General features: G+C 43.1%; 1 long non-coding RNA gene across 1 annotated transcript; it reads right to left on the reverse strand.

The window, feature by feature from the left end:
* Positions 1 to 5,125: 5,125 nt before the first annotated feature.
* On the reverse strand, positions 5,126 to 8,272 carry LOC115250258 (uncharacterized). The gene is made up of 3 exons (XR_003888839.1): positions 7,389 to 8,272; positions 5,698 to 5,739; positions 5,126 to 5,266 (listed from the first exon to the last, which is right to left on the reverse strand). It is a non-coding gene; the product is annotated as an uncharacterized lncRNA (long non-coding RNA).
* Positions 8,273 to 14,387: the final 6,115 nt, after the last annotated feature.

Consider the following 14,387-nt stretch of genomic DNA (forward strand, 5'->3'; position numbering starts at 1 on the left):
TCCGTAAACACACACAAGCTGACAGGCAACCAGCTCGGTAAACAGGAGCAGCTGTTTTACCTGCTTTTGCCACATTCATCAGGAAACACACCTGCGCCAAAGTGAGTATTTGTTAACATGATTAAGCTGTTTACTTAAGTGCTTTAAACAGATCACTTGGGCTGTAATCCTCATTTCCTCCACAGGCTGTACCTCACTGGACGGATAATTGATAGCTTAGCATTTGAAATTAGGACACAAACAAACATCTTTTATTGCAGTCATGTTGTTGGATTTCACATAAAAGGGGGTTTGATTGGGACGTAATAAATGATTCCTGCATGTAACCACAGAATACACAGTACACACCTGCAGCATGGATCACCTGTCTTTAGTGTTCTTTCAACAAGCTTCATCAGAATCTTTGCACGTGGTTTCAGTTTGGTTATTTCTCTTGTTTCAGTGTACTTTTCTGTTAATTCCAGGATTGATCCCCTTCTCCTCCTCAGCTTGGTTTGAATGCATTTGCCTGAACGTTGAGCTTCGGGGGAACAGTGGCACAGAGGTCAGGCCCACCTCATTGTCAGCATCATCCAACTTCTTATAATCCTGCAAGATTTTTCTTTGACTTTTCATTAATTCGATATAGCAGATGTGCTACATTGAGCTCCACCAGCTTGTGGTCCATTCTTCCATAAACTCAGTTTAAGTTGTCGACTCAACATCCAGCTGAAGTTCCTCCATATATCCATGACAATGAGCCTGGATCTGATCATCTGTCCTCTTGGTTATTTTTCAAGTGATTAAAGCAGCAGTGAAATTAAATCAAGTTCCACAATTAATCTTCTTCAGCACAGGTAACCGCCCCTCAAGAATTCTGAGGAAGCTGAAATGTGGTCCCTCACAATGGATGGAAACACAAAGGTTTTTCCCTTTCTTCAGGAAGTGATACAAGTTCCTGTGATCAAACGGGGGCTCTTGCGTCTCTCCCATCTTTTCACAAATGCTCTGATTCCTCCCACATGTTGTGGTGCTAAGCAGAAGTTCAGTAAGGAAGAGTAAATATCCCGTTGTCCAAAAAACCCACTTCACCTCCTCTGCCAGTGTGTTGACTCCATAGGGGACTTTCCTCCAGATCACTGGCCCATTTCCCTCCATCTTTCTCTGTGGTCTGGCGCCAATACTTTTATGCCCAAATAAATCTTTAATCTATCCAGCTTGATCTTATCTGCCATTTATTAGCTTCTCCTCATTCAAGTGCATCTCAGAAGGCTCTCTTCCTGCTGCAGGCAGGACTACGCTGTCGTCTGGGGGGCAGTAGTGAGCTCAGTGGAGTTTAAATGGTCAGCATCAACATAAAAGCTGTTTTCTGTTCTTATTAGTAGAGTTTGTTTAATATACTGTATATGCATTGGAAAGACATATGTCATATAAAACTGGTCTGTGTGTGTGTGTGGATTGCGTTCTGTCCAGGTAAGCCTTACAGCGTCACAAATGACATGTTTCTTTTAGCATCCTAACAAAACGTCTTCTTATTTAACTTTTTTTTTTTTCACAACTGAAGCTGCGTTGAAATGCTGCTCACTGTGTGTATTGCACCGTTCTGCAGTGACTAATGTCCCATGGCTTGACTCGGGTATTGGGGATGGTATCCTGTAATGGCATTTCTGCAGTCAATTAGCACTTGCACAGTGTAAACATCAGCATGAGAGTGCCATAAAAGATATGTGTGTATTTGTCCAACACTGATGATTTAATTTGTTAAACCGCAGCAGCCAAAATCTCACAATGGTGACGATGACTGTGGTAAATTAGCAAAGTGAGCAAAAACCACAGGAACAGGTATCATGTGAAATGTAGCACAACTCCATGGCTTTATTCAATAAAGTAAAGTAAATAACTAAAAGTAAATAACCAAAGCAACTCAAACAGTGTTTAGTCTATGGTCTTGTCACTGGCAGTGAATCATTCACTTTTACAGCTAAACTTAATGCAAACATTATTACCCAATTATAATCCAGTGGTGACTTTATTTTTCATTGTTTTTCCAGCACATTTGTCTTCTTGCTGAACTGTTGCAGACCTGGCTTAAGCCTGAGGTTCCACAGGTAGCTAAGGATGCCCAGTGTGAGAAAAAACTGTCTTTTATTCTTATTTTACATCTGATAAATGTTTTGACCTTTTTGTGTAACCATAGCATAAATCTACCCTTCTGTATTCCCTTTAATGTTCATTCAGTAAAATATCCCCCTTATAAAACCTCAACCCAATACAAAGACCAATTTTCTTTCCTTTTGGAGTGAGATTTCTTTAACCATATCTTATTTTGATCAGCGCGCTTTATTTCTATGGATGAGCGGGAGATAAAAGGAGTGCTGCCAGAACCAGCACTGACAACCATAAATGGATTTATTTAGAACTAGATGTTTTGGATTTTTGTAGCTCTGACTCAGGGGATGCTGTGCTGGCTTTGTCACAAAGCAGAGCAAGAATGCAACATCAACTATGAGGAAACAAGTTAAACTAAGATTCTGTTGATACAACGCAAGATTCATTTATGATCAGTAATAACTGCTTCTTGCATATGGTGAGACTTGAGCTTACGACAGTAGCATTACTTTCTTGGATCAGCGAGTTTAATCAGTTAATAAGCTAAATAAGTAAAAGTCCACAATTTTTTTTTGTGGGTTCCTGAATAGTGCAACTGGTTCTTTTAATCCAGTTACCAGTTTAACTCAAGAGAGCTGCACACATCTGATTACCAGGTTATCATCCAGGTTATTATATGATTTCCTCTGTGGTGAATCAATGAATTTTAGTTCTTGTCTAAGGAAGCTTTCTGCTGCCGTTGTTGTTTCGCAAAATATCTTTAGGCCTAGTTCTCATCTTTAGCATCTGCTCAGCTGACGGAACCAGCGAATCATTTCCCTTCATGGGAATTGACTAATAGTATCATGAAGCTCTGGACAAGTTTGGAGCCAGATGGTATCCATGTTGAGTTATTTACAGAGATTTAACTTTTTTAAATGCAGGGATTCCACAGGATACAACACGGATATGATGCGGAATAACTTTGGTCTTAAATGCAACTAAGAAATAATTCCGTCAGCTTTGATTGTCTTTGATGGGCTTCTGCCGCTTTTGAGTTTAGTTTGTTGGCCTTTCACAGGAACTGTAACAACTGTGGATTTTGTACGCTTCTACAACTGTTTTCAATGGCCTTTCGCAGCCACATGAATCCCCCACCACTCCTTTATCGGCTCCATTGGTCTGACTTTAGAGAAACTGTCTCTGTGATCTATCCCGGTCACTCAATCATAAGACTTCTGTTGAGGCCTTCAGAATTGCAGTATTCTACAAAAAGATGTCAATGATATAGCGCTAGGGTCACGTCTCTGAAGCCGGCAGAACTGGGGAAAAGTTCACACTGACACCAGTTTGAATCCCCAGGGGACCAGGGCCTTTCTCTGCAGATTCTGAACGTTCTCCCTGTGTCTGTTTGGGTTTGGCATTCCCCCACATTCCCAAGGATGAACTGGCTAACTCCAGTTGTCCTTAGGTGTGTGAGTGTGAATGGATATTTGTCTTTCAAATGTTGGCCCAGCGTTGAGCCGGGCAGTCTTCCAGCAACCCCTGACCCATGACCCTGCAAGTTAAAAAATGGCTAGCAAATGGATGGATGGACAAAAAGGCAGAAAAAGAGCAGAAACAGAGAAAAATAAGGGTTTAACTGTCACCAGCATTACAGTAGTGATATCATGCACCAAGGGTTGGCTAATAAAAGAAAACCTAGCCCTCAACTGCAACATGTCATTGTAGATTTTATGAGTTTTTTTCTACAGCCTGCTTTGTCCTTTAGGGTTAAATTCATATTTAAAATGCAATTCAAAACAGTCTTATATTTGCTTTTTCTCTTGATTTGTGTCTCCTGTCTTTTAGCTGGATGCGCCTCTTCCATTGTCTTATATAATATCCCTCATCCACATGGCGCACAAAAAAAAGTACAGTAAGCGATGAAGTCCCCTGGGGTTAAATCTCGTTGCTAGACCGTGCTGCCAACGTTCTGAAAAAAGGTGGCTGCAGAGGAGAGCCATTAAAAGCATTTGTCCTACAGTGTAATGCTTCACAGATGGAAGCAGCCAAAACACATTATACAGAAAAGGTGAAAAGAAACAAAGAGAAACAAGGGCATTATAAAAAGTCCCAGAAATGAAGCTGCACCCAGAGCATGTGTCTGCGCGCGTGTGTGGGCTAATGTGTGAATATGCATCCAGACATACACCTGTTAGTGGATATTAATGCTCCAGGCACCGAAGGAACAGTCAGTGGGGAGAAATGAGTAAATTATAGATATGCTGTAGGGAGGCACAAATGGAGTTTTTGGAGCAGCCACCCTTAATGTAGCCTGCAGAGTCACTAAATCCTGCCTGTGGAATTATTAATTAAGGACACAAACACAGAGACAAGTCCATTAAACCTGAGCTAATATGCGGATATACTGAACATTTCTCATCACGTCGTCTACAAGTGTAATGATCTTCTGTGGCCTCCCACCAGTGGCCCCTATCTATCCAGATGTCAACATCTGAATACTGGACCAGCCATGCATGTTTAAGTGTTAAAATGCCATCTACCTCACAGGGGTTTCTTATACGAAGTCATCACTGCGCATGAACCCCACAGCTTCAGCTGTACATTTGAGTGTTTTTCAATATTTTTTTTCTTGAAAAATGTAAAATAATAATAATAAAAAAAACTATTATAGATACAGAATGATATTTAGGATGGATGGATGCTCTTGATTCATCCTGGAACAACATGTGTGCATTTGAGCAAAGTTGTTAAAGTTTCGAAAGAAAAAGACATGATATGATGCCAGTGACGTTTCTGCTTATGCTGATGATGAAGAGCAGTTGAATGACTCATAATGCATTTGCATCCTCGCCTCCTGTGAAAATGCAGCCTTGGCCACTTCTGTATGTGGGCAGAGGTAGATATATATATAATCACAAAACTAAAACAACACTGTTCTATTTTTTTTTTTTGCGGCTCTCAACTGTCATTAGCCGTAGTTTGTTTTGGTTGAGACACGCGGGTACAGATCGCTCCTGTTTCCTCCGACTTAACAAATGCCTCATCTTCTATTTATGCTCCTCCGGTAGAGCAAGTTGAGCGAGGCGATGGATGACAGGAAAAGCTCCGCCAATGATGAAGCGGCGTGCGTATGGCTAGGGTAATAGCAGGTTCTGCCGAGTACCCACTGTTCCTCCTTGCGTAGCTTCCGGTTCTACAGGGTCGCAAAGCTACATTCATTATTCCTAAAAAATAGTCCCACATTGCTTGTTTTCAACTATTTTCAAGGGTAGAACAGGTCAATGGTTCATTTTATCACCTCTAAAGCTAACGGGAAACACCTGAAATACACATCTGTCATGATGAAAATACTTATGGAATAAGGAGTTTCACATCGTGAGGAAGGTATAAGAAGCCCAGCAACAGATTTTTTCATTGTGGGATGTCGAAATGTATCACTTCAATGTGTTGAATGACTAAATGTGGTGGAAGGACAGAGCAGAAGGCCAGTAACAACTTTAAATTGTTATCTGCACAGGCGACGAATGTATCAATCAACTGCTAATATCCAGCTATGGTTTGTTTGATTATCTGCATTTAGAGTCTTACAAACCAAGAAAAGAGAAAAGAAAAGTATAAACCAACCTGAGCTGGATGCAGAGCAGACAACATACTTCTTCTTTTCCTCTGCATGTGGGAATGAGAACATTACCATTAAAGTAAAGCTACATGTGTAGCTAGCTGCACAGAAAATTGGTCCTTTTTTTGAGATGGATGAGCAGGAACAAGGTAGGCATGACATTTCAATTTTCATTAGAAACCCAAGTGCAGAACACTCTTTTAACTGGTGTTACTTCTTTTAGTCTGTTTAAAAGCCTGATAACTGTGCATGTTTTTATGCCAATGCAATGTTTCCTACTGTCTTAATGGTTTAGCCAGCTGTTCCTCATACTATCCACCACTGTTACAGTCGGTGTCCACTTTTAGTGACACATTGAAAGTGATGGACAGTGGACAATTGGACAGTCACTGTTGATCCGTTGAAGAGGTTGATGAGCTCTTCAAGAAAAGACCCCAAGGCACTTCTGCACACACCATTTTGTGCTTCTTTGCTTCTACCTTTCTCTGTCTTCCTGCTAGTGACCAGAAAATTCATCTTAATGGATACCTGTTGTTTTTTTTCCGTACATTTTCCCATCTCAGCTCAGAAAGCTTGCAACATTAAATAAATGTTGTATGACTAGGGCACAGGAACCAGAGGCAGGAGTTATCAGTGCTGTCATAAATAATATCTTTTGTTTAAGATGATTATGCACAACAAACCTCTCCGCCATGAACACCCCCTCCTAAAATTACACTTATCATTGATGTCGAGGTGAGATTGCGAATTAGGATAAATAGGTGTTGTCAAATAAGCCTATGCTCTTCTGGCTGAGATGAAGGCTCGGCGAGAGGAAGCCACATTTGGTTAAACGCCTGTTGAAGTGACTCCCACAGGCCTATCTGAGCAGGATGAGGAGATGAAACCGGAGAAATGGAAGCAAAAAAAAGCTCAATTTACAGCTCTCTTTTCTGCAACACATGCATGAAAATAGGTGAAAGGTCTTTTAGATGTGTGCGTGCCCACCCCGCCCTCTCTCTGAGTCGCCTTGATGGAAAATCAGACCTGCAGTCGTCAGTGTGAAGACCTGCGGACGTCAAGACTTCAAAAAATGTGCGAAGATTCGTCATAAAGCTGAAAATTCACAAGGAAGTTGGCAAGTATTGAGGGGTGGATGAGTTTCTTTGCTGCTTTTATGTGAACTTTAAAAACGGGCAAAACAAAGACACCAAATATCGCCTTATTCTGCGACAGGGGCCGGTGTCCGCATTTCTCATTTTGATGTTCATTTTAACTAAAAAAGAAACCAACGGCATTGTACTCGAGCCGTGCGTGTTTAATGAGGCTGGGACGCTCTTTCGCACGTGCTAACACACCTCGCGCACACGCGGGCTGTCTCGCGTCATTTTCATCAATCATAGTCCTCCGGGTCTGCTTTAAAAGAGTTGAGCAGATTCTCAAAACCCATTTTGGCTTCCACGGCATCGCGGGGCGATGAATCATTAAGCACATTCCCGCCTGCATCTTCTTTAAGAGCAGCGAACGCTGCCTCGTAAATCTACCGCGACGTCGCCCTCCTCTCAGTCAAAGGTAGAAAAGAAAAAAACACAACACGGCTCATCCTGCTTTCAGCTGGGATTTGTTCTAACACTTAAAGCCCTTTGACAGTCAGTCGGTGTTGTTGTGCGGGACAGTCGCAACAAGGCCACCATACCCGCAGCAATTTGATACAAACCTTCTGAAGCTGTGGCACAAGACACGCACGAAATAAATGCTGCCAGCCGCTGCATCAGAGCGAAGGAAACAGGCCCGCTTGAATTGAAAAGTCAGTGCGGAACAGTTTGGCAGCTTTGGATGCTGCTCGTGGAACACTGGGGGAGCTCTGGTGCATCCATCAATCAGCAGCACTTACGTTTAACTCTAGAATGCTGAAGTTGTGAGTTACTCCTTCTTAAGTTAACTCCACAATAATGCTAATCAGCTTCCTTTAAATGACTTTTTAGTACTAGCGCCGAAGTGGATTGGCTAAAACCATAAAATCTGATTACGTTCCACCCTTTCTGACCCCGTGTTCACCATAAAGCCAGACTTTAAAGTGATTTTCTTCCATACAGTTGTTTCACTCTTGCACCATCACATTTATCTCCATCACTAGTTTCTTGCTGTACGTCTGCAGTGTCAAACAGACTTTAAAGTTGCTAAACTCTGCAAAACCTTGCACAAAATGATGGATAACAATTAAAACACTGCTCACATCAGCTTCAGTATTAATTACAACTTTATTAGATGGGGATCCTCATTTTTTTCAGTCTCAGTCTTTTCCAGAATTTAAATTTTCTTCTATTTCAATTTCTTCCCACACGTTTCTTGTTGTTTCATCCATGATTGTCCCTATTTTATCTCCCAACACACCTACCTCTGACATTTATCTTCAGGCAGCCTACTTCAACCACTTGAATGCACAAGTCAGTAATTTAAAAAAAAAAAAAAAAAAAACCTTCCATGCATCTGTGCGATGCTACACCAACACTTACAAGATGTCTTTGTATGTTTTTATGATAAATGTTGGTCAGCAGTTGAACTTATTACCTTAATATTTCAACTGCAGTATGTCTCCAACCCTAATTACAACTCCAGGGGCCCTGCGGTAGCCAGCAGTAGCTTTTTCCTTTATGTCTGTTGTTTCCAAGCAACTGTCATCTTCCTCAAAAGGTTTTTTCTTGTTCTTTTTCTTTTACGGATTGGTGAAACATCAATGCACACAAATGGCTAATACCTGCCTGAATATCCATCTAGTCCAGGCATGGGCAAACTAAGGCCCGGGGGCCATGTATATTATTAGTGTGCTTTGTTTGCGTCATTTAACCGCTCTGAATAGAGTGGGATCATTGTGATTTACATATTTTTTTCTACAGTTTTTAAAGTGAATAACTCGTCAAGGTGGATGATCTGGTATGTACCAGCTAGTGAAGAGCCAGCGAAACCTCTGACGATGTGTGAAAACACTCGGTCTCGGAGGCCTGCTGAGTGAGTCTGTGGAGGGAATGAGGGACAAGGAGTGCCTGCAAACCTTAATTATCCGCAGCAGGCGGTGTGTTGTGTGGCACTGAGGACGCAGAAACAAGAACTAATCAGTAGGCGACAGCTTCCCCAGCACCTGTGGGATTCACTAACCTGGATTCTGATGTCTGCTTCAGGGTCTTTCCTTAAAAAATGTAACCTTCTGGGAAGGGCTTAATGGGGGTTTTCGCTTTTGGGAGGAATTTGTCAAGGCTACGTGACATTTAATGCACCTTTACAAGTTGTTATTAAAATGTATTCACAAACAAAAGCGCTTCACCTTTCTTAATGTGCCGGCTGCTGAATTGATGATCACAGCAGGCAACTCCACACTGATTTCAATTACACCCAGTTGTTGTTTGCCTACTTAGGTCTCAGCTGTCAGCATTTCTGCAGAGATAAAGGTGAAGCCCATACAAAAGCGCGTTATACAGATGTTCGAAACCTTTCAAACATCTGTGTGTTGTAGGCATGCTTGTGAGGGCGTTTGCCGCCTGCAGAGAGAAACACACATGAGACAACCTCCACTTTTTGGCACGACTTCTTTACTCATAATGCAGTTGGGTCGGACTAAATTAGATGTAAATAGTAGATTTCGTTGGTTTTACAATAGGGGCCAGGCTACTCTCAGCGAGCGATTTGTTCATTTTGTGAGTTCACAGCTCAGGAAAGGGGACAGTCAAGCTGAAACAAGGAAGCAGGCTGGCACTTTCCCCACAGGGCGAGAGCTGCCAACTCCCTGAAAAAGAAATAAGGGACACCTCGTTGGCAGGGCCAGTTGTAAGTGTGTTCAGGCCTATGGCTTGACATTGAACCTGAATTTAGTGAGATGCATGTTTTTGATCGATGCAAATATAAATGGAAATCAAATAATCAACAGCTTATTTTTACTGCAAAATAACAAACTTGTCAGGACAATAAAGTAAAAGTCTATATATATATACAGTATATAGCTTTTATACACAGTCATTAATCACATTGACAGACTAATTTTGATGCTTGTGACCATACGGGACAATGTCTGTTCCATTTCAACTTGATATGGGATGTTAGAGGGTTAGAGTTAGAGTTAGGGTTAAGGTTAGGGTTAGGGTTAGGGTTAGGGTAAGGGTTAGGGTTAGGGTGAGAGTTGGGGTTAGAGTTAGGGTTAGGGTTAGGATTAGGGATGGAGTAGGGTTAGGGTTAGGGTCGGGATTAGGGTTAGGGTTGGAGTTAGGGTTAGCACTAGGGTTAGGGTTAGCATTAGGGTTAGCGTTAGAATTAGGGTTAGGGCTGGAGTTAGGGTTAGGGTTAGCATTAGGGTTGGAGTTAGGGTTAGGGTTAGGGTTGGAGTGAGGGTTAGCATTAGGGTTAGGGTTAGGGTTAGGGTTGGAGTTAGGGTTAGGGTTGGAGTGAGGGTTAGGGTTGGAGTGAGGGTTAGCATTAGGGTTAGGGTTAACATTAGGGTTAGGGTTAGGGTTCGCATTAGGGTTAGGGTTAGTGTTAGGGTTGGAGTTCGGGTTAGGGTTAGCATTAGGGTTAGGGTTGGAGTTAGAGTTAAGGTTAGGGTTAGGTTTAGGGTTAGCATTAGGATTGGAGTTAGGGTTAGGGTTAGCACTAGGGTTAGGGTTAGCAATGGGGTTAGGGTTGGAGTTAAGGTTAGGTTAGGGTTAGCATTAGGGTTGGAGTTAGGGTTAAGGTTAGGGTTAGGGTTGGAGTGAGGGTTAGCATTAGGGTTAGGGTTAGCATTAGGGTTAGGGATGGAGTTAGGGTTAGGGTTCGCATTAGGGTTAGGGTTAGGGTTGGAGTTCGGGTTAGGGTTAGCATTAGGGTTAGGGTTAGTATTCGGGATGGAGTAGGGTTAGGATTAGGGTTAGGGTTAGGGTTAGGGTTAGCATTAGGGTTCGATTTAGGGTTAGCATTAGGGTTAGGGTTAGCATTAGGGTTGGATTTAGGGTTAGCATTAGGGTTGGAGTTAGCATTAGGGTTAGGGTTGGAGTGAGGGTTAGCATTAGGGTTAGGGTTAGGGTTGGAGTTAGGGTTTGGGTTAGGGTTGGAATTAGGGTTAGGGTTAGCATTAGGGTTAGGATTAGGGATGGAGTAGGGTTAGGGTTAGGGTTGGAGTTAGGGTTAGCATTAGGGTTAGGGTTAGCATTAGGGTTGGACTTAGGGTTAGGGTTAGCATTAGGGTTAGGGTTGGACTTAGGGTTAGGTTTAGCATTAGGGTTAGGGTTAGGGTTAGCACAAGGTTAGGTTTAGCATTAGGGTTAGAGTTAGCGTTAAGTTTGGACTTAGGGTTAGGGTTAGCATTAGGGTTGGAGTTAGAGTTAAGGTTAGGGTTAGCATTAGGGTTAGCATTAGGGTTAGGGTCGGGGTTAGCGTTAGCATTAGGGTTAGCAATTGGGTTTGGGTTGGAGTGAGGGTTAGGTTAGGGTTAGGGTTAGCATTAGGGTTAGGGGTTAGAGTTGGAGTTAGGGTTAGGGTTGGAGTTAGGGTTAGGTTAGGGTTAGGGTTAGGGTTGGAGTTAGGGTTAGGGTTAGCATTAGGGTTAGGGTTAGCATTAGGGTTGGAGTTAGCATTAGGGTTAGGGTTAGGGTTAGGGATGGAGTAGGGTTACGGTTGGAGTTAGGGTTAGCATTAGGGTTAGCGTTAGCATTAAGGTTGGACTTAGGGTTAGGGTTGTAGTTAGGGTTAGGGTTAGCATTAGGGTTAGGGTTAGCATTAGGGTTGGAGTTAGCATTAGGGTTAGGGTTAGGGTTAGGGATGGAGTAGGGTTACGGTTGGAGTTAGGGTTAGCATTAGGGTTAGCGTTAGCATTAAGGTTGGACTTAGGGTTAGGGTTGTAGTTAGGGTTAGGGTTGGAGTTAGGGTTAGGGTTAGGGTTAGGGTTGGAGTGAGGGTTAGCATTAGGGTTAGTGTTAGGGTTAGGGTTGGAGTTCGGGTCAGGGTTAGCATTAGGGTTAGGGTTGGAGTTAGGGTTAGGGTTAGCATTAGGGTTAGGGTTGGAGTTAGGGTTAGGGTTAGCATTAGGGTTAGGGTTAGCATTAGGGTTGGAGTTAGCATTAGGGTTAGCGTTAGCGTTAAGTTTGGACTTAGGGTTAGGGTTGTAGTTAGGGTTAGGGTTGGAGTTAGCATTAGGGTTAGGGTTAGGGTTAGGGATGGAGTAGGGTTACGGTTGGAGTTAGAGTTAGCATTAGGGTTAGCGTTAGCATTAAGGTTGGACTTAGGGTTAGGGTTGTAGTTAGGGTTAGGGTTGGAGTTAGGGTTAGGGTTAGCATTAGGGTTAGGGTTAGCATTAGGGTTGGAGTTAGCATTAGGCTTAGGGTTAGCATTACGGTTAGCATTAGCATTAAGGTTGGATTTAGGGTTAGGGTTATGGTTGGAATTAGGGTTAGGGTTAGGATTAGGGATGGAGTAGGGTTAGGGTTAGGGTTGGAGTTAGGGTTAGGGTTAGAGTTGGACTTAGGGTTAGGTTTAGCATTAGGGTTAGGGTTAGCACAAGGTTAGGTTTAGCATTAGGGTTAGGGTTGGAGTTAGGGTTAGGGTTGGAGTTAGGGTTAAGGTTAGAATTAGGGTTGGGGTTAGCATTAGGGTTAGGTTTAGCATTAGGGTTAGGGTTAGCATTACGGTTAGCATTAGCATTAAGGTTGGATTTAGGGTTAGCATTAGGGTTAGCGTTAGCATTAAGGTTGGACTCAGGGTTAGGGTTAGGGTTGTAGTTAGGGTTAGCATTAGGGTTAGCGTTAGCGTTAAGTTTGGACTTAGGGTTAGGGTTAGCATTAGGGTTGGAGTTAGAGTTAAGGTTAGGGTTAGCATTAGGGTTAGCGTTAGCATTAGGGTTAGGGTCGGGGTTAGGGTTAGCATTAGGGTTAGGGTTGGAGTTACAGTTAAGGTTAGGGTTAGCATTAGGGTCAGCGTTAGCATTAGGGTTAGCAATTGGGTTTGGGTTGGAGTGAGGGTTAGGTTAGGGTTAGGGTTAGCATTAGGGTTAGGGTTAGAGTTGGAGTTAGGGTTAGGGTTGGAGTTAGGGTTAGGTTAGGGTTAGGGTTAGGGTTGGAGTTAGGGTTAGGGTTGGAGTTAGGGTTAGGGTTAGCATTAGGGTTAGGGTTAGCATTAGGGTTGGAGTTAGCATTAGGGTTAGGGTTAGGGATGGATTAGGGTTACGGTTGGAGTTAGGGTTAGCATTAGGGTTAGCGTTAGCATTAAGGTTGGACTTAGGGTTAGGGTTGTAGTTAGGGTTAGGGTTAGCATTAGGGTTAGGGTTGGAGTTAGGGTTAGGGTTAGGGTTGGAGTGAGGGTTAGCATTAGGGTTAGGGTTGGAGTTAGAGTTAAGGTTAGGGTTAGCATTAGGGTTAGGGTTAGCATTAGGGTTAGGGTTAGGGTTGGAGTTCGGGTTAGCGTTAGCATTAGGTTTAGGGTTAGCATTAGGGTTAGCATTAGGGTAAGGGTTAGAGTTAGGGTTAGGGTTCGCATTAGGGTTAGGGTTAGGGTTAGGGTTGGAGTTCGGGTTAGGGTTAGCAGGGTTAGGGTTGGAGTTAGGGTTAGCATTAGGGTTAGGGTTGGAGTTAGAGTTAAGGTTAGGGTTAGCATTAGGGTTAGCGTTAGCATTAGCATTAGAGTTATGGTTAAGGTTAGGGTTAGCATTAGGATTGGAGTTAGGGTTAGCACTAGGGTTAGGGTTAGCATTAGGGTTAGCGTTAGCATTAGGGTTAGGGTTGGAGTGAGGGTTAGCATTAGGGTTAGGGTTAGCATTAGGGTTAGGGTTAGCATTAGGGTTAAGGTTAGGGTTAGGGTTGGAGTTAGGGTTAGGGTTGGAGTGAGGGTTAGCATTAGGGTTAGTGTTAGGGTTAGGGTTGGAGTTCGGGTCAGGGTTAGCATTAGGGTTAGGGTTGGAGTTAGGGTTAGGGTTAGCATTAGGGTTAGCGTTAGCGTTAAGTTTGGACTTAGGGTTAGGGTTAGCATTAGGGTTGGAGTTAGAGTTAAGGTTAGGGTTAGCATTAGGGTTAGCGTTAGCATTAGGGTTAAGGTCGGGGTTAGGGTTAGCATTAGGGTTAGGGTTGGAGTTACAGTTAAGGTTAGGGTTAGCATTAGGGTTAGCGTTAGCATTAGGGTTAGCAATTGGGTTTGGGTTGGAGTGAGGGTTAGGTTAGGGTTAGGGTTAGCATTAGGATTGGAGTTAGGGTTAGCACTAGGGTTAGGGTTAGCATTAGGGTTAGCGTTAGCATTAGGGTTAGGGTTGGAGTGAGGGTTAGCATTAGGGTTAGGGTTAGCATTAGGGTTAGGGTTAGGGTTAGCATTAGGGTTAAGGTTAGGGTTAGGGTTGGAGTTAGGGTTAGGGTTAGGGTTGGAGTGAGGGTTAGCATTAGGGTTAGCGTTAGCATTAGGGTTAGGGTTGGAGTGAGGGTTAGCATTAGGGTTAGGGTTAGGGTTAAGGTTAGGGTTAGGGTTGGAGTTAGGGTTAGGGTTAGGGTTAGGGTTGGAGTGAGGGTTAGCATTAGGGTTAGGGTTCGCATTAGGGTTAGGGTTAGGGTTGGAGTTCGGGTTAGGGTTAGCAGGGTTAGGGTTGGAGTTAGGGTTAGGGTTAGCATTAGGGTTAGGGTTAGCATTAGGGTTGGAGTTAGCATTAGGGTTAGGGTTAGGGATGGAGTAGGGTTACGGTTGGAGTTAGGGTTAGCATTAGGGTTAGCGTTACTTA

This window comes from Takifugu rubripes, chromosome 6 (genome assembly GCF_901000725.2).
Source record: "Takifugu rubripes chromosome 6, fTakRub1.2, whole genome shotgun sequence".
In the NCBI taxonomy this organism is placed as follows: Eukaryota; Metazoa; Chordata; class Actinopteri; order Tetraodontiformes; family Tetraodontidae; genus Takifugu; species Takifugu rubripes.